The sequence below is a fragment of the Engraulis encrasicolus genome, chromosome 4 (genome assembly GCF_034702125.1).
Source record: "Engraulis encrasicolus isolate BLACKSEA-1 chromosome 4, IST_EnEncr_1.0, whole genome shotgun sequence".
NCBI lineage: Eukaryota > Metazoa > Chordata > Actinopteri > Clupeiformes > Engraulidae > Engraulis > Engraulis encrasicolus.
Window position 1 is genome coordinate 2,854,038 of NC_085860.1, and position 25,963 is coordinate 2,880,000.

Sequence of the window (25,963 nt, forward strand, 5' to 3'; positions counted from 1 at the left end):
TTTTAGATACATTTGGGTTTGGGGTACATGTGTTGTTCTTGAGAATTAGCACTAAAAGTGACCTGTTCCTATTTCTGCAGTCCTGCTATTGTCTGAATTTGCTCACATTTAGCAGTAGTCAATCAACAATAGCATTCAAAGCAGTATCATTTCAACAATACTCAATATCACAGATTCATCACAAACAAGTTATTTAAAGGATAACTGGTATTTTCAAATGGGCCTACCATTGCTACCACCTACCACTTAATAATAATACAAATAAACAATAACACTGCTGATGGTGACCCTAAACTTCTTGTAAGACATTCTACTTAGTGGAAGAAAAAGAGTAAGCATCATGTAGTAGACAATAAGATGTCTTTTTCACTTGCCAATGTGCACAGCTCAGCGGTCATGTGGTCAGTCTCCAAAAGGGGGCATTCTAAATTCCTGCATAGCTTCATTTGACTTCCTTCGGAGGAGTATAGGCTACTTCAGAACCCGATCTTAGAATTAGAACTAGCCAAAATGAATACCTTACCCATACAATTGTCTAACCCTAAATATTTCAATGATGAAGCATTTGGCCAGGGAAGGGGTGAGTCTCTTGTTTGTTGTTCTGATACTTTCAAGTGCTTTCAAAATCACACAAGTCAGAAAGGCCTGTTAATGGACAACTGCAGGAATGATGGATTTTTTTGTGGCTGAAATATTAAGATATGATATTTGGCTGGTTGAAATGGCGTTATTACATCTCTTCAGTCTACAACTTTGGCAAGCAAATATCACATTCAACCACAACCCTGACCATAAATTGAATTTCCAGTTGAAGCTTGGGTTCATTCCTATTTTCCAATTTGTGTTTTCCAACCTTAGGAATAACAGTTACTTAGCAACCAGCGACAGTCTATAACATTGAAATAAAGGTGCTATTCCTAACCCTACCAGCCAGACCAACCAAGTAGCATACAATTGCTTGCAATAATTACAACCAAATAAAAAGATGATTACAATCTGTTTTGTGATCATGCAAGAATTGCTCAGTACATGGAGTGCAAGATACCATTAGGGGGAATTTTTTCAGTGTAGGCCTACTTATTTTGGAGAACTATGAAACATTTAACTTTTGAGATTTTATTGGCTCAGCATTCAGTGTACACAGATATTTGGGGAAAGATCAAATAATGAATCAATCATAGATAATTCAACAGCAATGTTTAAATCAAGTAATTCCACCAGCAAATGTCAAATTAGCCTATATTTCATTACACTTGGTTAGAGAGGCTGCCTGCCAACTGTAAATGTCCATACATCAGTGGGAAACTGTAACTGAAGACATAGCAAGGCCTCCTCTGCCACTCCCTTACTCACTTGACCACCACAACTTCTTAAACCAACCTGTTGTTTACTTCCCAGCTTGAGCTGTCAAGAAACTTGAAAGAGTGTTTCTCAGTCTGAGAGTCCATCCTCATTATCACTCGACACAGAATTTTAAGCCTTGCCTGAAATTTTGACATGGTTCGAATTTGACCAGTCCTGGGTGTAAGGGTGTAGATTGTTTTGGTGGAGGAAAATGCAATGATCCTAAAGGCCCTGTTTTTTTTGGGCCACGGCTATAAAAATAGTTTATTTTACATGAATATAGGCCTACTAAAATATTGATGTGAAAGTAATGTTTTTGCTATATTGTGTTATATTTGGAAGGACGCTATCAGTAGCACATTTTGACACTGTTAATATTACTATTGCAGGAAAATATTTTATTATAGGTCCATAATAATATTATATTGCTGTGAAAGTAATACTAATGCATTGCTGTGAAAGGGTGCTATAAATAGCATTAACAATGATATTTCAATGATATTATTTCAGCCCCCTGAACTGTGTCCCTGGAGGAACCTGATAGATGTTGGAGTGGGTCCAAGGCATGGGCTAGAAGATCTATGAATCAAGTGTTAATGTTATTAACATTTTAAGACTTTGCCAGCTTTTCAAAAGTCCCCCCCCCCCCCCCCCTGCCTTTTCCTTTCCATGTGAAAATATTGCTGCTGGTAATCCAACCCGTTACAGAATATATAAATGATATCAAAGATGAAGCAAATGTTAAAGACTATTAGATTAACATGGCCTTACTATTTTTTTCTAGCTAAAAAGGTGTCTACTTAGTTTTATCATGAAATTCATACAGTGTTTTAACATGCACAGGTCAACAATGGTGGGACCAATACATTTTGGTCCCCAGACGTAAAAGAATTTTGGGCTCTTTCTTGCAGTATTGCCAGATTGCGTTTTCCTGCGCAATTGGACTGCTTAGGCTAGCAGATATCCCCCTTCATCTGCACATGAGATCAGGGCTGCTGACAGCTTTGGCCTGGCCCAGGACACAGTCACCCCACCCTCTACCCACACTCAATATATACAATGTAATGGGGACCCAGATCTGCCCCCCCTTTGGACCCGGGACAACAAAACCCTTTGTCCCCCCCTGTCTGCATCCCTGCATTAGGATGCGCAAGAATGTATAAACACAATATTTTTGCAGCAGCACATGCAAAACTTGTGTGGATCATGCTGATTATGTGAAGCTGAGCCTTAAAAAAAGAATGTGGCTACCGCTAATAGCTTCCTCTATACAATCCAAGCTTTTATCGTATACAAAGTGTTAATATATGGATGACGCATGATGATCTCTAAGCACATGTTAGGAGAGTTGGAGACTCTTTTTTCGGTCCACAGCAGCCCTAAAATTGTTTAATCCAACGGCAACACATCAAAGCTTTTTATGTCCTGAGTAACATGATCTCCAAAAATTCCGTGCTCCTGGACACGGATGTTAAGGACACAAAATCCGTGTCCAGGAGCACGGATTTTGCCAAAATTCTGTGCTCCTGGACACGGAATTGTTTTCCGTGCTCCTGGACACGGAATTGTTTGAAGTGCTTTCTATAGGCTATTTCCACAGTCTTGTGTTTTCTCAGGATTTTTCTTTTTTCAAATATTTTGTCTAAAAAAAACATTTCTTACTGACAGGTTAAGGTTAGGGATTGTTTTGGTCTGGGCACAGCTAGTTTTCTTTCATTCATTATATGACTTTGATAGCCTAGCAACCAACTGGAAAAGGTATTTCTCAAAAATATGTCTTTAATGACAGGTTAAGGTTAGGGAACGTTTTGGTCAGGGCACAACTTAAATTGCTATAGCATTATTTTGTTTAGGATTAGCATTTGGTATGTATTTTCTAATGATATAGTTAACACAGTGCTGTGGTAATAGCCTATAGAAAGCACTTCCGTGTGCCCATCACGGAAAACAATTCCGTGTCCAGGAGCACGGAAAACAATTCCGTGTCCAGGAGCACAGCATTTTGGCAAAATCCGTGCTCCTGGACACGGATTTCGTGTCCTTAACATCTGTGTCAAGGAGCACGGAATTTTTGGAGATCAGGCTGGTCCTGAGTAACATCAAAACGCTTTAAGTGAAGGTTTTCTGAGCAGAGATTTACAAGACACATACCATTTCAAACTTCTGAGACTAAACTGGACGCCTGGAACTGTTAATCTGGCAAACAGGGCATTTCAAGGCCGGCAGACAGTTCTGAGTGGCTGATGCTGTCAGTTTTATTGAATATTCTTGGGGACTGGCCCATAATTTAGAAGGGCTCGTGCAAAAATGTCCAGGCCTTGGTCCAGCTCTGGCCTGGACATCTTCAGAACATAGTTGGGGATCAGGAGAGAGCAGCGCCTGTTTGCATAAACCCAGGCCTACTGGAGGCCACTACAGCACAGCAACCCCTCTCTCATAAATATGTTGTCTTAGTTTGTTGTTTTCAGCAGTCTGTCATGAAAAGTGTGAGATCCACCATCCACTGTTTAGGTTTACTGTATGTCAACTACTTCACTTGAGCTAAATTGTTCATCCTGCAATTGACTAGAAGTTAATGGGGGACAGACGTTTGTTTCAAAAAACTTGATACACAGCAGGTCACCTCGAGAAAATGCTTCCTTGTAAAAAGAACACAAGAAGGAGACAAGACTAGACAATCCCCTCCTCAGCCACGGGGACAGGCAGTAAAACAAAGATGAAAGCGAGAGGAGGGCTGACAAATCCCTCTCGACACAACTGACATGGTTCTCATTATGGCTGCCAAATATGTCTCGAAATGTGTCTTCATCGCTACCGAACTGAAGCAAGTTTTTACTTGTTTGCAAAGGAATACAAACTCACTGCTAGAGGCGCTGCTAAATCCATGGGCCCCATAAAAGATTTCAGATATACATACTATGATTTTTGGACAAGAGTCAAAGCTTTAAAATGCAGTGTTATTTCAACACTTAGAGAGTATCTTCTGTATTCGGTCCCTATTCTCTAGGGCTAAGTGTTGCATTAACCCTGATCTTTACTGTATACAAGGCAATGCTATATCCTCCTGACTACCAGGGGAAAAAAAGTTTTAAAATCTTTGTTTTTTTTTACTCCCCCAATTGTTTGAAGGCAAAAAATGAGATTGATCATTAATTTAGAAATGGTTTAATTGTACTCTGAAGAGATTGAAATAACATATAAAGATGATGTTTTAAGACAATAATTGCCCACTTTAAAGTATTATGCATTTACTTTCCCTTTAACCAAAAGCGGCCTATTTTTAATGGACACCATTTTCCTTGCAAAGAAATAGAAAGTTCCCAAAACCTCACCCCTACACACATGGTATCATTGGAAAGCTCTGAATGTCCTCTTTAAAGACCAGTGGGAGTTAGCACAGTAGTGTGTATGGGGTGGGAGATATTGCAGTTTACAAATGTCCTCAAGAGAGGACAAAAATGAACTGCTGGTAGTCAGGAGGATATTACTAATATCATTCAAAGGGCCTCCTATCAGTCCGCGCCTTTAGAATCATCCTTACACAGGAACTTTCCCAGTGTTAATTCAACACTTAGAGATAGAGTTTATCTAACATCTTCTAGAGTGTATTTGGTCCCAAAGTATACTCGAAGTGTTGAATTAACACTGCATTTTTACTGTGTACTTCCCCCTTCACTAGTGGTCTTCTTACTCCACACTCTTGTCTGAGGAAGGCTAACAGTGAAAATGTTGATCTCTGTCTCTGTGAAATCAGCACCTATTAAAAACCACAGAAGACTCAGCCAGAACTCCCCTCTCAGACCGCTGATATTATTGTGAGTTCTTTTTGCTCCAACGTTCATTACTCTTTCGGCACAAAAACCTTTACCCAGACTTCCTCTTACTTGCCTCTGTTTGTTGTCTTCTGTAAGACCGGAGCAGTCTTGAAGTCTGGAACACTCCATTTTTTTCATATGGAAACTTTTCCTCCAAAATGGAAAAAAAAAATCTCTTCATATTTTGATAATTGTGGGAGACTGAAAAGTCATGAGCTTGCTTTTGGTTGGTGTGTGTGTGTGTGTGTGTGTGTGTGTGTGTGTGTGTGTGTGTGTGTGTGTGTGTGTGTGTGTGTGTGTGTGTGTGTGTGTGTGTGTGTGTGTGTGTGTGCGTGCGCGCGCGTGCGTGCGTGCGTGCGTGTGTGCGTGCGCCTGTGCGCGTGTGCGTGTTTGTGTGTGTGTGTGTCTTTCCTTCTGAAATGTAGCGTCTTTGCCAGCACGGGAAAAACAGCCTTAATAGTCAACAGCTGGGAGATATTTGGTCACTTCTGTTGGAAATAAGATGGAGAGCTAGAGACTGACTGCCACACAATTTACATTTCTGCAGTGTTAATTCAAACACGTAGACAGTAAAATCAACACCGAAATTGTTACATTTGACTCTCTTATGCGTTGAATTAACACCACAGAACTTACTGTGTAGTGCGCTCAACCGACTGCCACACTGCAGACTCATTCACCCTTTTACATTCATCATTGTCTCCTACACATTCAAAGACATTCAAGGGGACAGCGGAATTTGTGGGCTGTAATTAAATGTAGACAATGAATGGAGTAACACCGATTTGCCAAATCATGAATCTGCGTAACGCTGTCTTAAAAAAAAGACTTTTATGATGTGACTTCTGAGGCTGGAAATAATCTGTAGCACTAAAAGATCTTATTAAAGCCCTTTTAAAAAAGAAGTCAAAACATTTAGCTGGCAGTGGCCTCACATCATGTCCTTGTAACTTAAATCCTTGCCGCGTGTGCTTTTTTGCCTTTTGTATATACATAAATATACTCAATGTTTGCTTTTTTTCTAATCCTGCAAACCTTCAAGGAGCTTTCTTCCCCCATTGCTAACAGTGAGGTGAAATGAGAAGCTTTGGAAGTTTCCCAGTCAGGCTCCAGGAATAACATACACTCAGACAACATCCTTCCCATAGCTCTCCGCTGACTTCTTCTTCGCAGAAGGTAAACACTCACACTACACCCTACACATTACACACACTACACTACACTACACACACGTGCACACACACACACACACACACACACACACACACACACACACACACACACACACACACACACACACACACACACACACACACACACACACACACACACACACACACACACACACACACACACACACACACACACACACACACACACACACACACACTCTTTTGCCCTGTCAGAAATATGATTTCATTCTGCTGCGGTGGCTATTCTGACATATGGCTTTCTGTTTCCCCCTCAGCTGCACTTACCACCCCCCCCTCCCCTCCTTTCTCTCTCTTCCCTTCCATTGCTCCCCTGCTCTCTCCTTCCTCCCCCCACCATCCCTCCCTCTCCCTCCACTCCACTCCCCTCAGCCACACATCTGGATCCCAGGGCCTTATTTATTTATGTGGTCTGTCTCGCTTTTGTGGGGACTTTTAAAAAGTTCTCCCTTACCTAGTTCTGCTGGCAGTCCGGGGTAGGGAAACTGATGATGAGGTCTACAATTACACTTTACCATAACCGGTCACTGTGTAATTACATGCTTGACCACGGAATCTCTCCGAAAGTACAGCCCTGCGCCTCAAATGGCAGGCAGAAATAAGAATAGTTTCATGTCTGTTTGGACTGTAGCCCAGCTGAAACTATGCTCAGCTGCCTGTCTGACAGAGGGAGAGAAAAAGAGAGAGCGAGAAAGAGAGAGAGAGAGAGAGGGTTGGGAGTTTTACCTCCAAAAAGAAAATTCTGAGGACACTCGAGTCTTGGAACAGTAAGTAGAGTGAGCTTCAGAACCTTCATATGCGATTACAGAGAAACAGGAGACATTACGTTTGGTTGATGATGATCGCCCGTGGGAATGCTTCAAGTTTGTGACGCTTCGTAAAAGGCTGAGGTAGGTCGAGTAAATACTCTTGCTATTTACTTTCTGAAAGACATCTGGGGTGGTTTTCTGGACTCGTGAAAGACCTTTGGTTATGTGTACGCTTTGCAGTTGTGAAGTCAGAGGGCATGGAAAGTTAACTGAGTTTACGACAGCGAGCAAGCTGTCAGGTGCTCCAACTGTCTCCTACACGGCTGCATCCGGTGAGAAGGCTCAACTGTCACCAGTCACTAGAGCCTCAGTGACGTTTGCACAGCGCCATTCTCATGCTAAAATGGGAGCAGGCTGACAAACTGACTATAACCTCAGAGCATGTCAAGAGCATGCCAATTCAAAACTTTTTTCTTTGTATAGAACAGATGGGAAATGGCATCATTACTTTTTTGTCTTTTTTATTGAATATGAATGTCATTCACTAAAGATGAATGAATCATCCCCTTTTCACTCCCTGAAAAAGTGAGTCAAAGGCAATATTGAGTGCCTTCTGTGCACATAATGTGAATTTTGAAGTTCAGTCAGCCTGTTTTCACGTTTTCAAGCTTCTTCTAAGAATAGACGTGTGCGTTGCATGGGTGTGTTTGGTTAGCCTAATGACTGACAGTTGCTCAGTCAGGCCGTGATTGAAAGGGCTCCACCGCTAATGACAGACTTGAGATTTTGTTCTTTTCACTGGTGACTCCCTGTCGCTCTCTCACTCACTATTGCTGACCTCATCCTGAGCCTCCCACTAACCAGCATTCGGCTAAATAGTACGCAAAAATAGCAGAGATCTGGTTACACTTTTGTGCCCACTCATATAAAAGAGGCTTTGTGTTTTTCCCCTTTCAACCAGGTCTGCACATCTAACCATGGAGGCAGTCTGGCCTGAAGTCTCTTTTGACATGTGCATGAAATTGAGTCAGGCGGGCCGCTTGTTTGTGAAAGATGGATACAAAATAGGCTACTGCCCTTCTATGGATGATTATAATGATATTTTTTCAATTTATTGTTGTTTTTGAACATCTCTGTCTTTCTTTTATGTGAGAGAAATGTGAACATTCACGCTTTAGACCACTGACAAAGAATGGAGCTTTGAGTGAGTGAGGCAAGATGCCACTTACACAAAATGGAAAAACCCTGCTGGAATGGAATCAGAATATGTCTCAGGAATCAGAATTGGGCTTGTCTCACCATCTGACAGGTCCCTCTCCTCCTGCCTTTGTTCTGGTGCTCCACACTTTTTTGGCAGAGGATACACCTCTGATCATGTTGAAATTTGTGGAAAGGGTACAGAGGGGGGGGGGGGGGGGGGTGGGGGGGGTAGTGGTGGTAATAAAAGAAAACTATTTTCAGACTTTGCCTAAATTATGAGCATAATCTAAACTTACTTATCCTGGCAGTGGTGGTTATGTCTGACCCAACATGTCCCTGCAATTTGAAGGCGGTTTGCTATCTAAACATGCGGCATACCAACAAAGAGTCAAGCAGAGCAATTTCATTAATCCTGTAGGAAATTAAGGAGTCACTAGCTGTAATGGGAAACAAGACAACAAAATCAGTGAACTCAAATTAACTTTTACACTTCTGAAGGCCTACAGCATACTCATTGTCAAGGCATATTAGGCCTACTTACCACAAACAAAATCCCGTCCGCTGTCTACAGTATGCACATTAAACGGTAGTTTCAAATCAACACTTTTAGAGTAGAACCAACTAGAAGGGGGTTGAATTCGACTTGGTGTCAAATTGCTGCCAAACGTACTCTGTACCTGTTTGTGCAACAGGTTATGAGGAAACTAAAGCGTAGCCGCAATAAATTAGCCTTAACCTGCTGTTTACGTTTCATATCCTGGGTCAGGCCAGCGAAAGTGGAAGAGCAGTCAGTGCTCGTGCGTATCGTGTAATTCAAGAGAGCACGTCATGCCGAGGTCACGCTTTAATTCCCGCTTCACACTCTAGGCACACTTATAGACAGTGCGCTCATTCTGTCTGCCAACGGCCAGCTGGAACCGCCAATGTTTGTCTCTATGGCGGCGGCATGCTAGGCTACAGCTGTTTATGTGCTCGTGGGTCGTGGCCGACACGACTAGGTATTTTAATATCATAAAAGTTTTTTTCAGTCATTTTTACTACGATTCATTTATGTTCCACGGTTCTGAAAACAGATGGAACGTGTTTGCATATCACACAGTGGGATGAAAAAAAAGAACGGCATAATGGCCTGCAGATTTTAGAACAAGGTCACAGTCTTTCTTTCTGAATGTCTACCTTGAGTCTAACAAGCAGACCCTCTCTGTCTCCTTACCAATAATCTCACAACAACACGTGAAATTCTTCTGTCTACATGTGTTGAATAGACATTCTGCAGAAACATAATTGGGTAATTAGGAAACCTATGTGGAGTCTGGTCCAGGCCAGTTCCTTCCTTCATAGTATACATTTCAAGAGTCATTCTAATCAGCCTTTTAATATAAGGTCAAACCTACAGGTCAAGACCTCCCATTATGATCCAGAGTTTCTTGACAAGTAGTGAAATCACTGCCAGGCTACTACTCAACTGGTAGCCACAGTCTAGAATTGTAGAATACAACATTGAGGATGAGAACGTATCATGAAGGACAGTGGGCCCAGGAAAAAGGGCACTCCTGCCTTATTGACTTCATGTGCCCTAATTTCTCAAACCAGTATAATGCCCTAACCTGATTCATTTATGATCACATAGTACCAGTAGATAAGGTGAGTAGCTTGGTACTATTGAGCTTAATTTGATTCAATATACTGAAACTGTTTGTTGTAGCAGAAGTCTTTGACACTGGTGGAGATTTGAGTCCTATCTGGCATACCACACTACATTATGCCCCCTCCAAAGGTTATGTTTGATAGGCTTTATTACGTGAACTCATCAGATGGACTGTGGATTACAGAAGTGTTAAAGTGTTACCTGCTAATATTATTTCAACCAAAGGCCAGTAAGTGTGGCTCACTTCAGGATAGTTCCTCGGGGAGCCCTTTCTCCCTGCATGCCCCACTTTGTAGTCCCTTGTTTACCTGACCCTGAAGACCTCCCTCCCCCTCCTGCCTCCGCCTGAGCTCCTCTCATGTGTCAGCTCATAGGGAAGTTGGATATTTGCACAATTTAAATGTCTTTCTGGGGCCATAGGAGAAATGTTTGAAACTGAACCTGCTCTAGAGTTATCCCAGTGAGAGCAATAGCAGATGACCACATAAGCACATATGTAGGTAAACACATCCGACCGGACACATGTGTTGTGTATGTGATGATAAGTGTCATGAAGGCTGAATGGGATGCATTATGCAATAGAAATTGGAAACAAACACACACACACACACACACACACACACACACACACACACACACACACACACACACACACACACACACACACACACACACACACACACACACACACACACACACTGACAAGATGTCAAGTTGACAAGAATGACACCTCTGTCCAGGGAAATGTTTTTTGCACAACGTAAAAAACCTTCTCTATCTTGTTACCCCTTTGATTATCTACTCATATCTAACATAATGGCTGACACATGAGCTTGCATTCAAGAAAGCGGCAATTACTACAACTCAAACATACCATTAAAAACACCACAGGAAAACCAAATGTCGAAAGAATGCGCACAATTTCCCCCTGTGCACAAACCCACAAAGCCACTTTTGCACGACACATTGACTAATCTTGCCGTCCTCATCTCTCTCCACAACACCTACAAAAATATTTAAAAGTCAACACCTTGCACATTCTTCCAGCACACAGCCAGAACGGTGTCTGACTGGGTTCACTGAGAAGCCCAGGAGTGGAGGGTCCAGCTCTGGGCACAGATCTCCAATCTGCGCCCCAAACACTCCCCTTTAATACTAACCAGCTGTGGACTCTGAGCGCCCATGAGTCACTGCTTCCAGCTCTCTCTTAGCCTCTTGTGTTCTCCCCTATAACCCCCATTCGTTACCCAGTCTAGTAGGCCTGCAAACCAGGCCTGACGACAAGGGGGGTCAAACAGGTCAGTTGTCCAGGGAGAGGGAAAGTGGGGGGGCAAGAATTGGCTCCCTCATTACATTGTAGGCCTATGTAGTGATTGAAGAAGCTGCTCATCAGCTGATTTCGTCCCAGGCCCAGCAAAATCTGTCAGCTGCCCTGCTACAAATAGCAGTGGCCTTTGCTCTAACCTTCTGGTTCTACGCTCAGTACTTGAACAATAACATGATGTTCCTCATACTGGGGGCAGCTTTGTACCTGTCTGAAGGGGGAGACAGATTTATGGGACGGGGCTCGGGACGAGGATGGGGTATCTGTTTGCATGGCACATGTCACACGGTTTGGAGATGAATGGACTCACTGGCTGTAAATTCTCGGCGACAACACAAAGTAGTCGTCACAAACGTTGAGAACAATATGTGAGCAAAGAGATGGTGGTGAAGGTGGCGTGACCTCAGAACCCAGATGTTGAATGGAATTAGGAATGAATTTTACGCTAGATTATCTTGTATGATAAATCTACATGATCCGGAAAGTCCTTAAATCTAAGCAATATGCTAGTACTTAGTGCAATGTAAACTCCTTGTTACTGCAAGGAGGACCTTCAGAATGTCTCTTGCTTAGCTATCCATGAGCATGGGGCAGGGGTGAGAGGTTTGGGGAAATGATGTGGGCCAATCTCTCCCAAAATACTCTATCTACCCCTTTGACATCAAAGCACTAAATGAGGACTTGAAAGTATTTTCCTCAAACATGTCACAATCACAAAAGCTACAGATTCTGATCAAAATGCATGTTGTGCCACTTGAAATGCAGAAGCAGTCCTGTCTGATATGACTTCAAATAAAATGCTTGCTTAAGTGTTACCAGGCTGGTATTACCAGTGCTTTACAGGCTGGTAGACTGGGGTTTCTTGTGGGACCAAGTGGGACTCTTTTGTACCCAGAAGAGACATCACCAAGTTTTAAAACCACAACACTACTCTTAAAACCACACTCACAAAAAAAACGACAGGTACCTCCCAGTGAAACAAAACACTGTCCACACAGGCTGAAACAACATAGGCATCCTTGATCAACCCACAGAGCCTGGGCAACTGGAGGAACCTTTAGGTTAACTGTAAAACCAAACATGTGTCTTCGAGTATTAAAGGAATTAATATTAATATTAAAAAAGAGCTTTGTACATCTATTAATTCCAACTGACTCCATTGATGAACAGTTTCTTCTCTAAAGATAAATGAGATAGTATCTTAAATACTATCTCTGGTGGTACATTCAGCAGTTTGGATGTACCAGCGGGTTTGTTATGACCAAAATCTCATTAATGGCATTCGTTTATTTTCACACATACTCTGACCTAAATGTTTGGAACAAAACCCTTCATGGAGACCGACAACTCTGTTGTCATGCCAGACGGTTCCCCATGGCCGCACATGAGGAGGCAGGCGGCCAGCAGCTCATCTTACCTGGGCAGCATGTGTGTGATGGGGTGTCTCTTTCTGGCCCATGCATTATTAAAACTGTCTCTGGGTGTTAGAGGGTTGAGGTTCCATCCACACAGTAGAGGCTGGAATGAGTGCTGGATATGGACCCACACCCATTCTCATTGGACAGCATGACCTGCAGGGGTACGACACGAACCCTCCCATTGGACAAGGGAACCTCAGGGGTCCTTAGTGCTACAGCCCTGCGTAGACAGGGCTGAAACCACATCCTCACCTCCTGCTTGGAAGACTTAAGTACTCTCGCCGTGACTTTTTACGCTCTGTGCAAACTTCCTCCTCCTCTGTGGCATGTAAAGACGGATCCTCTCCCCCCTCTCTCTCAGGCCGGCTGACCAAATGCATGGGAATTTCTCATTTGGCTGGTCACCTCATATGAAGGTATGGCAACCTGACATGCAACACTAATTTCATACATCGGGCAACAGAGAAGTCAGACACTGTGTACGTAGATGATCTTGTTGTTAAGGATGTGAACTGTGCCCTCTCTACAGTTTGTGTTTGTGCTTTGTACACAGCAGCTTTCGGTGAGTCAATGTTAATACAAAGTTATTGCATGTTACTTTACTGTAACTGGTTGACATGGTAACTCTGGGTTGTTGATGTTGATAGATCTTACTGGATGCTCTTAGCTTGTTGTAGACTGGCCCGTGGGGTCACAGCTCAACGTTAATCCTGTCACCTTACTGCAGCCAAGACTGTTGTTTGTCGTATTCTAAACAACTACCCTTGTCAAATGAGTTCATTGTCAACATTCACACATACAATTGAGCGTGTATATTTGCTTCATGGTGGACTGTTTTGTATGGTAGTGGTAGGCAGGGAAGGCGATAAAGGGGTCAGTTGTCCCGGACCAAGGGAGAAAGGAGGCCCATAGTTTGGTCCTCATGACACTATATGTATTGAGCGAAAGGCACTTTCAGATGACTCTGTCCCCGACTCTGCCAAAGCTGTCAGCGGCCCTGGTAGTGGTAGGGTCTGTGCAGACTGACTGGGCCGGGGAAACACACAGCAGTTAACCATCTAACCTCCCCTGTGTAACCCGACCTGCAATGACTTCATGCCGTGCGCCGCGTTACATAAGGAATGAGCTGTCGGCGATGGCAGGCCGACCGCCTAAATATTTAGGCACACGCACATGTGAAGATTTATTTAAACGCCCGCGCGTACGGACACACTGTGTGTGAATCACATCAATAGATGAAGCCTTATGAGTAGCAATAGTAGCACATGTTCATGGCACGGAAGACATGCACGGATGAAGATGCTGCTGCTGCTGCTGCTGCTCACAAGTCATTCATTAAAACGAGCAACACACCAGACTTCATCTGTCATTGTTATAGCTGATGTAAGCTAAAAAGCTTTTTGTTGTCTGGATATTCCCTCGGAGTTGGAAAAAAAACACAACAGCTCAATATTTATTTCCAACACTTAGTTACTTAGTGAGGGCATGGAATGATGCATGTGTTAGGAAGAGAAACACACGTACACATAAGACACACAAAGTACACACATACAGGCATGCATCAGTGTGCACAACCCCCCACCCCCCCCGGTCTCTCTCTCTCTCTCTCTCTCTCTCTCTCTCGCGCTCTCTCGCTCTCTCGCTCTCTCTCTCCTCTCTCTCTCTCTCTCTCTCTCTCTCACACACACACACACACACACACACACACACACACACACACACACACACACACACACACACACACACACACACACACACACACACACACACACACACACACACACACACACACACACACACACACACACACACACACAGACAGACAGACTGTGAAAGATGCAGATAAAGCCAAAGACAGACAGAAGCAGAGAGAGGGATGGGGGAAGAGGGGGAGAAGGATGGGGGAAGAGGGGGAGAAGGATGGGGGAAGAGGGGGAAAGGGATGGGGAGGAGAATAGGATGCAATGATGCTGAGAGAGGGGCATAGTGCATCATTAGCTTTTTCTGAGAAATCTCCAGCATCTGCCGGATGCTCCTATACAAAGGCAGAAGAATGCACTTAAAGTGTCACAGACCTATCTCTTCCCCTGCCTGTTTGACTGGCATCCTTCTGCCTCTCACTCTCTCTCGCTGGGTGTAAAAGCAAGCGATATTGCAGTACGTCTCACACACTTTCCACTTTTTCCCATGTGCCACCCTAGCAAAGTGTTACTCATCCGTAAAGTACTTTTCTCTGCGCATCTTCTACAGATAACATTCAATATAAACTGTCTAAGGCTTTTTTCCAAACTTGTGGCCTTTCTTCCATTGACCAACAGTAGTTATACTGGTAGTATAGGCCTACTTTAAAGGGAAGATGTGTATTGGCTGCATTTCTGCTGGTGAGAAAAGGTTCTCTGGTGCCCACCAGAGGTCAGCTGCAGGGTCATTAGACTGAAGTTATCGATCGGCAATGCATGGCTTGCTCCTTTAATCCCGAAACTCCTGGTCTCCTGGTGTTGGTGCACTGTGAGGGACATTTTCCTGTCACCCCTGAAGCTGATAGTATGCCCCCTCCAAATCTACAGCTGTTTTGGGTGTAGTTGTTCTTAGTCCAGCACCTAGTCTCTTCAGCCTCCTCTACCAGCTCTTGGATGGGTCACTGGATGGCCTCTTAAGATTCCCTCCATGCAGTCCTGAATCCCTCAGAAGGTGTACAGTAAGATAGACAGACTCCTGCCACCCCCTGATGCTCCCTCCATAATAGCCACAGCTGTTTTGAGTTTAGTTTATCTTTCTACAGTGTTCTTGTTCTCAGAGCCAAACGCTTCTCTGCACAGCTTCATTTGCCAGGCCTGTTGCAGCCTCCAGACAGTCCTGGCTGCATCCCCTAGAATGTGTTTGGTGGACAGACCCCTGCCACCCCCTGAAGCTGATCGGTGCAGCTCCACAAAAGCTACAGCTGTTTTGGGTTTAGTGGTTCTTCCTCCAGTACCTAATGTCTTTCTCCTCCGTCAGAGGCAAAGCCAAAAGCTTCCCTCCTCAGCATCATATGCCAGCTGCTTGGCTGGCTCCTTTAGATTCTCTACGGTCACTCTTGTTTTTCTCAGAAGGCGTCTGGTGGACAGACCTACATATGGACCCAGCAGTACCCAGCAGTTTCCAGCAGTTCCCAGCAGTAGCCTTCTGGGCCGTCTTCTGGCCTGCCATTCCGCCCTTTGTGGTAGTTTCCTAAATCTCCCACCTAAAGAAGTATAGTGTTACTTAGGGGGTTATTTTAGAATTCTAGTGTGCAGCATCTAATTCTAGGAGGTTGTCAATTCTATTGAGTAACATCATGGGATTTAGAGTGGAATAAACACACAGTGATGTCACCAAAACACCTTCTCTCTTTTTACTTGGGTTCTCACATTCCTCAATGGGAGCTGGCACAGATGTGAGACATGACTAGTCCTTTGGCCCAGCATTCGCACCGATGAGAACCAAAGAAAAATGCATGCAGGCTACTTCAAGTTTAAAAAGACACAATTTTCTCACTGAACAGCAACTAGACTTGTTTTGGCCTCAAAGTCCATTTTGAAATAAACATCATGTCTGGCTGGCATGCTGTATATTTTGATATGCTATTTAGGGGGTTTAACGTTTGCTATCTTTCAGTGTGCTTACAACTAAAGTTTTCCCATCTCTCAGTTGGAGTAGTACTATATTAAGGTGCTATAGACCTATGTTATTCCTGTAAGTGTGTACAATTCAAGTAGAACAGCCATTAAAGTTAATGATGCAATACAGGACAATATCTGGGTGCTAAGCAAGGGGTACTTCATGGAGTGAAAGATCCGTAAGACATGTAGCCTACAGTAGGATTGTAGCCAAAAGCAGCACTACTACAATACAATGCAAAAATCCCACAAAGCATTGAGTATCCTATCCTCTATACACAAGAGGCAAACCCCAAAATAAACACTTAAAGTTTGCAGACTGTAAATCAAGTTGGGAATATTCTGTCTGTGCTCTTCTTGTTAGGGAAATTAATATTTCAATTTAATTTGCTCTGGCGACATAACAGGCCCATTATATGATTAGTTGCTATAAATGTTTTACACAATGAATAATCAAAACAATATTAGAGTAATAGCTTGGCGACTCATCCCAAGAAAGAGATCTTACGAGGTGGCAAGATTTGTTTCTGTCCTTTATGTCTGTGGCAACAGTAACGGTAACAATATGTGACACCATGGTAACCCACAAATGCAACCAAACTCTTTGATCACGGGCAGCATTGTTTTGTTTGTTTTTGTAGAAGCCGCCGAGAACACTGTTTAACACATCATCGTGCCCACCACATGCGTAATGTGCTCTGGCAGGGTGTTGGGCTTCTTTGTGACTCATGGTCCCATAGTCGGGACGTGAGGCGACAGACAAAAATAGCCAAAATAGCCAAAATAGCCCATCGGTTTACATTGCAACATGCGAAAGCTGTTCCATCAGGGTTTTTTATTAAAGTTTTGGGTGGGTATTTTGACATAATTCGGCATTTGACTACCATTCTTGAAATTACTGTAATGGAAGTGTCCTTGGTGAAGTCTGCTCCATATGCTTTTTCAAATGTGTACGAACTTATACTGTATATTGCTGAATGTGCTTAAGTGTACGCTTGCATTCAAAAAAGTGTTACCTGCTCAAAGGTTATTTATAATGGAGGAATACGGACTAAGGGCTGTGATGGAAGGGTCAGTGGCTAGTCCAGACAGGAATAAACTTTGAGGCTTTGGAGGAGCTACATACATGTGTGCTTAAAATTAATTAATTCATTCCATTACAGTGTTAGGATTCTCTGATTAAGTTTTATTTCAGAAATCGTACGCAATCGAGGATCTTCACGACAAGCTATACAGCAGGCTTACGTAGTAAGCTTCCCAGAATATAGGTACCTGCTGTTCAGGATGAGGTGCATGTGTCTAATAGGTGTCTATGTTGTATTCTCTGTTCGGGATGAGGTACATGTGTCTAATAGGTGTCTATGTAATGTTGTATTCTCTGCGCCAAGTGAAACCAAATGAAAGACTTCACCAGACTAGCTGAGCACCACTTGCTCTCTTCAGATGAAATGGCCTTGAGCAGGGCACCTCAACCCAAACAAGTGGACAGTCTGCACATTGTGGTGTGTGTGCGTGCGTGCGTGCGTGCGTGCGTGCGTGCGTGCGTGCGTGCGTGCATGCGTGCGTGCGTGCGTGCGTGCGTGCGTGCGTGCGTGCGTGCGTGCGTGCGTGTACATGTGTGTGTGTGTGTGTTTTCTCCTCCTCTCTATGTTTGCCACATGGTTCTTGTGTTTTGTTTGAGGAAACACAGAAGTGTACATGCATTGTTGGCTGATTTTTAAATGAGCGAGATCTGAACTCTCTCCACTGCCTTGCTTTGGAAATACTGCTTCTAATGGGAACAGCTCAGCTTTGGAGCTATTAGAATACCTCTGCTCACCTCCGCAAGCTGGTTGACAGTGATCTCAACACTCCTGTCATTCAAGTATCTCCTGACCTATAACCCTCTTCTCCAAGGGCATAAGGACCCCTTTTGACCTCTAGCAAACACTCAGGGCTGATACTTGAAGTACACTGCCACAAGTGTTCTCTTGTCACTGATGTCTCAGTCACTGCTGTGTGTGTGTGTGTGTGTGTGTGTGTGTGTGTGTGTGTGTGTGTGTGTGTGTGTGTGTGTGTGTGTGTGTGTGTGTGTGTGTGTGTGTGTGTGTGTGTGTGTGTGTGTGTGTGTGTGTGTGTGTGTGCATACGTGTGTCTGCATGTGTGTGTGCATACGTGTGTCTGCATGTGTGCGTGCATACTTGCATGTGTGACCTTTGCCCAAGTATGAACATCATGCTAAATGTAGGTGGCACGGTGCAAATGTCACTTCACATGACTGGCGGAGTGGGAAATAGAGCCATATTCATGATAATTGCATTTCTCCTCTTGTTCCTCTATTTCTGGGAGTTGGATTTACATTTGGAATGCTATGGTTTCTTTGCTCCCCATATTTTATGTATTTTTTTCATTGAGTGAAGTTGCAGACCACTGTTCCTAGTATTTTTGCACCACTCTGTGTCCCTGTGAGAGATAGGCCTAACCAAAAAACTCTCGCTTACCCCTATTGATTATTAGGATATTCCATGTTCAATGTGGGTGGGGGTTGAGAGTGGGGTAGTGTTATTTTCAAACTTTTCAAAACCTCAGTTGTGTCTGTTATGACTGTTGCCCTGGTAAAATAATGTTCACATCTTAATTTCATTTTCGTACATAATACTTGTACAGTAAACAAACTGGTTAGAAATTGTATGGATATCTGTACTGGTTTTGTATTAAGCCATAGGAAGACTGTGTGTCTGTGGGCTGTGGGGGTGGATTATGTGTGTCACACATGAGAGAGAGGAGGGGAGAGAGAGAGAGAGAGAGAGAGAGAGAGAGAGAGAGAGAGAGAGAGAGAGAGAGAGAGAGTGAGAGAGAGAGAGCGAGAGAGAGAGAGCTAGAGATAGAGCTAGAGATGGAGATGGAGATGGAGATGGAGAGACTGTGTGTGAGTGTCAAATTGAGTGAGTGTGCGAGAGTGGATGCAGGTTGATTGTGTAAGCCCTGAGCTGACAGCGGTGGCTGTCACTTCCCCTGATGGGATCCCGCTCTTTTTTTACTGCCACGTCGGAAATGATTGAGCCTCACCTTCTTCAGAAAAACATCTTCCTGACAGCCCAAGTTTGCGACGGCCTGTGGGTGGTGTAGGAGTTAATAAATCATGGCGTTGTTGCCATTTCAGTTTCAACCTCCGGCTTTGGGCGGCTTTGGACCAATGGGTGTCAACATCATGACATGCCATTTTACGTGCATGCCTAAAAATAACACACAATGCAGAGCCTTCCTCAGGCAAGGATATCAATTTACAGTGTTCGTGATATACACTATGGAAGTGTTTCTGTATGTTTTTTTCATAAAAACAAACTTTTGATGGTTGTGAAATGTCTGTGGGATAAATTAAGGTTATGACTCATAGAGTCACACACTTCAAGTTCTACTGTATGTGGAAAGCACATGACGGACCATCTCACCAAGCTGCCTACAGTTATTAGGAAAAGTAGATAAAAAAATATTTAAAACTCAACACCTTGCCATAATAATTCATAAAGTGTGTACTTATAGGTCTTTCACAGAGCTCATTTGTGTGCCCCTGTCTGGCTCCAAGTTATGACCAGAAGTAATAGGGAGGTGTCCCAGGCCTGTGTCTGTTGAAGTCATAACCACGTACTCCTTTGAAAGCGGCTGTGGCAACACCCTCCCATGCCTGATTAACTTCTCCAAACCAAGCGAGGCTTTGGAAAGCTCAAGCAAGCGCTCACTTTTTTTCATTAGATGAACCCCTTCTGTTTTATGCATTTGCCATGCGAAGATAATTACATAGTAGGAGCTGGAAAATTCCCCCCGAAGGACTCCGGCCGACTGCTTTGTCCCCTGTCACCAGCCACCAGTCCCAGCAAAGCCAACCCAAAATAACTCCCACAGTATTATCTGAGGAATGTGCTGCTTTTAGAGGCACTTTGTTTGTCTGCATGGGCAGACTTTAAGATAACCAATCGAAGGAACCTATACTATTTAAGGCTGGACTTTGTGTGTGTTTGAAAGGGTTTGTGTTTGTTGTGATGACGGGAGTATTATGAGGGTGACCAGTAGATTTTGCTAACCTGAAGTAGGCAATGCGGCTTTGCTTAGATTTCTATCATGTCACTGTCTTTGACGTAGCGTGGTGGCGTCCACTGTGGTTTTGAGTCAATGTTGATGCATATGGTGCTGTACTGTATATGGGCTGCATAGCCTACTACATGTTCCAAGGCTGAAAAGTCCCCCATGTGTGCAGCAGGCCCCCAGGCCAACCCGAGGCCTGCCCACTCAACGGCAGGCTGGAATGCTCCAGTCAGACTGGGGCCGGGAGAAAGCAGCTGGCCTCCCAGACTCCCAGAGAGAGTACAGTTGTCCCTTTAAACTGGTGCTGATATACAGTAGAGACGGTTGTGTCTATGTGTCACCCTCAGTTGTAGTCTCTCTGAAAAGGATGGACCTAGCTTTTTGGGGGTTTGAGTGGATTAAGATGTCTGTGACATAGGGACAGCTTTGTCATCTCCAGTAGTGGCGTTCCTGAACTAGATGGATCTTCTTTCCGGGTTAGAGTGTGTCTACATCATGGCAAGTATTAAAGCATTAATTATGACATGTATCACCACTGCACACCTTATCACGTAATGGCTGCGTAGTGGGTTTCTTGTAAAGCTTTTAATTCTTTCATTTTCTTAATTTATTTCTCATGTATTGAGTAATCGTCTTATAGTCTGGAAGATAATAGGTTCAAGGTTGCAGTTTTTAAACTATTTGCTTTTTTTCCTTCTCTGTGAAGAAAAAAAACATTCACACTGTACATTTTAATATTTGATGTGTGTTATTACAGAAAAGGTTTTGCTGGAGTGCAGTATTTTTTATTTTTTTATTTTTCCTGGCCTGAACTGAAGTCTTGTGTTGTTAGCGGTTTTGGTCTGTCTGAAACATGTTCAGTGTTCTCCCACTCCACGCATTAAATGCCAAAAATGCGCTTTTACAAAAAACCACACACAATGGAGGCCATGCACAATAAACTGTATGCCTCTGAATGCCAACATTGTGTGGTGAAATGTTAAACAGTGTGCATGGAGTTCTTGCAGAGGAGGGAAATGCAAATTTGTTACTGTATGTGTGTGAGTGAGAATCTAACCTTTGAGTTTGTCCACTGACTGAGCATTCTCTACCCTAACCACTGCAACAATACTGCATGCAAAACTACATAGTTGCAACAGCACATGTAGGCTAGTTTTGATGGTTCTGCTTGGCGATTTGCAATGGAGTGAAATTCTCTCTCGTGCACCCCCTCCCTCGCCCTCTCCAGCCCCCATGACCACATGAACGTGTGTTTCCAAAAAGCCAATAGCGCACCTCTCAGCTGCTCCCAGTGCTTTAAATTAAAACACACATACGCACCACTGCCAAGCTGTTATTCTACCCCGAGAATGACATGGATAACACAGAGGTGTTCTTTGTTCGTGCACCTAGCCCAGCCCCACTCTCTGTGACAGCGCCAGGAAGCCAAGGGAGTGCTACAGACATTTCTGCTAGACGCTGCAAAAGCACACCGCACTTCACAGCTCAGCTGAAAGAGCATAGTTTTGGTCTGGAGGACTGCTCCCTCAGCATCCTTTTAGGATACCACTCACTGGACATTTTTGTATTTAAAACCCAAATTTAATATGGCACAAAAGCTCTATGCTGAAATCATCAATATTGGGATATGTTGTGGTGCATTTCCGTAATGATGCGGTGGGTATACAGCATTACAAAACTAAAAGGGCTGGATTAATCTTTGGACGCACAATCTTCATTTTGTCGTTACTTTAGGTTGATAGTTCACATCACATCCCTTTAGAAATACAGTTGTTGCCATACTCATGTTCTTCAATAGCTCACTACTTCACAAGTTATCCTTGGTTCCTTGTGTCTGCAAAATGTAAAACAATCTAATATTGAATTCATAAAAAACTCAACGATTCTGTTTTTTTCCCTCTTTAATCCATCCTTACAAAAGTGCAAAAAACAAGTAATACACATTTGACATTCATATTGGCCTACCCTTAACATTGTCAAGCGTGTGAGGCCCATGCACTTGACGTGAGACAGGCAGCTTGCTGCTTCTTCAATATATTGACATAAAGCCAGCATGCTATACCAAAAACACATTGCATATTAGCTTATCACTAATTTCTTATAGTACTGGCCACTATTACAAGCACTTGTTATGATGAAAATGAATTTCATTTTATTTTGTGTCCACGTCAGTGGATTTAAGAGGCCACTCAGCCCAGTGTAGCTGATTGCTTTTCCTAGAATTCAGGACAATTGTGTCACAAAACGAGGAAGGAACTGGGAACGAACACCTGCTCAGTGACCTCAGAGAGACTGGATAAGATACAATATACTCTTAGAATCTCTGTTGACATCTCACTGGGAGCTAACCTTGGTCCTTAAACGTCACATTCTTTATTTGCGTCAGTCATTGGGATTATGGGTTTCACTGGGCTGACATTAGAGTTATCTTTAGTTATAAGCTGTTTAAAGAAGTTCTTTGGGGTGTCAAAATATTCCACTGAATTCAAGTTGGGTTTGCTGATACATTAGCCTATATGAATATTGAATAACCTCAGACTGAGAGTAGACCTAGTTGAAAGTGAAAGCCCAAACTCCAACTCCCATTCTCATTGTGACACAGCACTTCACAGCACATACGTAAATGTTCACTGTGCACTGCACGCAACGAAATTGCATTTATGCTTCACCCGTGCAAGGGGGCAGCCCCCAATGGCGCCCGAAAGGGAGCAGTGCGACGGGACGGTGCCATGTTCAGGGTACCTCAGTCATGGAGGAGGATTGGGGAGAGCACTGGTTAATTACTCCCCCCACTAACCTGGCGAGTCGAGAGTTGAACCGGCAACCTTTGCGTGACAAGCCCGACGCTCTACCACTTACCCATGACTGCCAACTTTTGGATGAGTTGGATGAGTATGTACTATGTAGATGAGTATGTAGTATGTAGATGAGTATGTACAGTAGATGAGTATGTATGCCTATTTGATTTACATGACCAGGGGTGTATCCCTGAATTTCTGCAGTTCCCCGTTACAGGGCATGTACTGTAAGATACCTATTCAAAGTCCTGTTAAGTGATATCACACTGACTTTTTGGATGTGAAGTGAAACTGCTTTCGCTCTCTCTCTCTCTCTTGGTGCCTATTTAAACAACCTCCCATGGCTGTGAGGTTGCTATCAGGAAACAATACCAGCTCTCCCCTGGTGCTTGTTTTTACTGTATAATGCAGACAAAAACTGCTCGCCAAGACAGTAGTCAGAGGCAAACGTCTTGAGATTAAACCTTTTAAAGGATTTAAAGAGCTATTTGAAGTGTTGTTAGCCTACCGTATATGTGTCTTGCCCTTTGTGTAGTATAATATTTTTTAAATCATTTGATAACTTAGGCTATTTTAACAGCATGGATGAATGACCCTTGCAAAGAGACAAACCACAGCACCTAAATCCGCGTCAGTCCCTTACTCTGCACTGAGCCTTACTCCTTTATCCATTTAATCGGCAAAGGCTTTTCAGATGTTTTAATATCATAGAACTGTTACATGACACTGGCCCACAGAGATTAGCCAGTCTTATGTGTTAGCTAATTGTACTCTACGGTAAACATCAAAACATGAAATCATCCTGGGGGCTATGGCAGGATGTCATTAACTAAATGGATCAGAATGAGGGCCAGCCTCCAAACCCCACCACCCCACCCCCACCCCCACACTCCCACTGCTTTGTGCACCACAGGTTTAAAAATGGAACAATCTAAATGGGCTACATCAATAAAGAATGCAGAATAAAGTTGTAGGCACTTAAGAGCACGCGGCCAGCCCTTGCCTCGCCTGGCTCGCGGCGCTCAAAGTGTGGACTCACTGGATGGCAGCGGGCCAGTAAATTAGAGAGATAAGAAATATTCTATTGGCACACTCAAGCTGCGGCTATTTTAAATAGGGGGAGGGTTATTGATAATTAAATTACTCTGGAGAGGGAGAGAGAGAGAGAGAGAGAAAAAAAACCCTAGACAAGACAAGAATAGACGCTTTGGATGCAGATCAATAGTGAACAGTAACTCACGAGTCCTGTACAGTACTGTAGGCCTACAAGTCCTGTACCTGTGACTGTGTAGTAGCCTACCAGTAGACAGTAAAAGCTGTTTTGAGAGTATAAGGTCCTATTCCATTTTACTGTTCAATTTAACTCTTTGAGTGCTAAGTTCACACTGTGAAGCTACAAGCTCTAAAATGGTGTTAAGCCCTGAGTGTTAATTCAGGTGATCTTGGGTTCGCGTGAATGTATACATAAAACAGACATTTTGGGGCAGCCGGTGCTCGTGGGCAGGCAGGGGGTATATGGAACTTCCATCTGCCTCACCATACAGGCTATAGAGCCTATATAATATATCAGGGCATTATTGTCACATGCTTTTGATCGTCAATCATTTGTAGATAATGTGAATATGGAACACAGTAGGCTACATGGTGACAAAAAAGGGGCATTCTTTGTACAGTAGGGCAAACAGGCAGGTGCTGTAGCACCACCTCGTGCCGATCTGTGCACACCTTTTATGCAGTAAAATGTTGGTTTGATATCTGTGGTAGGCTAGCTGTTTTTAGTCATGTAGCCTATAGTACATGTGACTCTACAATGTAATTTCTCTCTCAATAATTTGACAATTTTCCTGTTTGAAAAGCTAAATGAGTTATTCCAGGCCAAGTTCTGAGGCTGAAGAAGGTGTCTAGGCTTCGTTTACACACAAGACATTCCAGATAATGGATTTTACGAGATTATTGAGTTCAGTGGTGTAGTCTACGTAGAACGCAGGTATAACGCAGTATACGCACCTGAAAATGTCAGGGATTTCAGTATACCCATCCTAAAATTGATTGATTCAGTATTTAGAATAGCACAGTATACCCACCACAAAAATGCTCAAATATTCAGTATACCCACCTCAAAAATTTAGACTACACCACTGATTGAGATAACTGAATCATGCATAATTGGTAGCAACAAGATATCCATTCAGCAAAATGCAGGAATACCCAATGTTGCCCTTTGAAGTAGCTATACTTATCCGTAAACTATCAAATAGGCTACCTCCAAAGATATGTAAGGGAAATTGTCTCATTCCGATTACAGAGAGGTTGCTGGCGGAATGAAGGAGCTTTAGAAAAATGTGCAGCCCCCGACTGTTGGCTTTTGAGGTATTTGTACGCAACATAGGCCTGTTGACTTGGCTGAAAGTGTCTCAATGTGTGTAAAACATTCCATATAATGGCAACATATGAAAGCTACATCAAAAGGAATAAATGACAACCATCCCTGTCTTGACTTGCCCTTCCTGGTAGATTGTGATTCTGACTCATGAGATTTTTTTTTTGTTCCACTATAAATGTTAGCTGTGGTTTTGGGTTGGTATTCAGCTGAACTCAGAGACCCTGTAAGCTGGAAAAGAGACTCCAAACCACAGTGACTGAATGGAAGACTACAAAACTGCTGTGGGTTTGGACGAGTGGGAAGGACTGTTCTACGTAACATGCAGATGGATGTTAAACTAGTGAAGAATTGCTCCTTTAATGGTTTCAGTAGG

The 25,963-nt window shown here is 43.3% G+C and overlaps 1 protein-coding gene across 2 annotated transcripts in view; it reads left to right on the plus strand.

The window, feature by feature from the left end:
• The first annotated feature begins 6,806 nt into the window (after positions 1-6,806).
• LOC134447181 (protein inscuteable homolog) overlaps positions 6,807-25,963 on the plus strand; it is a 68,466-nt gene continuing 49,309 nt past the window's right edge. The window contains exon 1 of one of the 2 annotated variants that reach the window (XM_063196528.1): positions 6,807-7,260. The gene's annotated coding sequence lies outside the window, so the exon portion shown is untranslated. Of the gene's footprint in view, positions 7,261-19,237; positions 20,908-25,963 lie in introns of those variants that run through there. The other variant, XM_063196529.1, reaches the window with a different exon arrangement.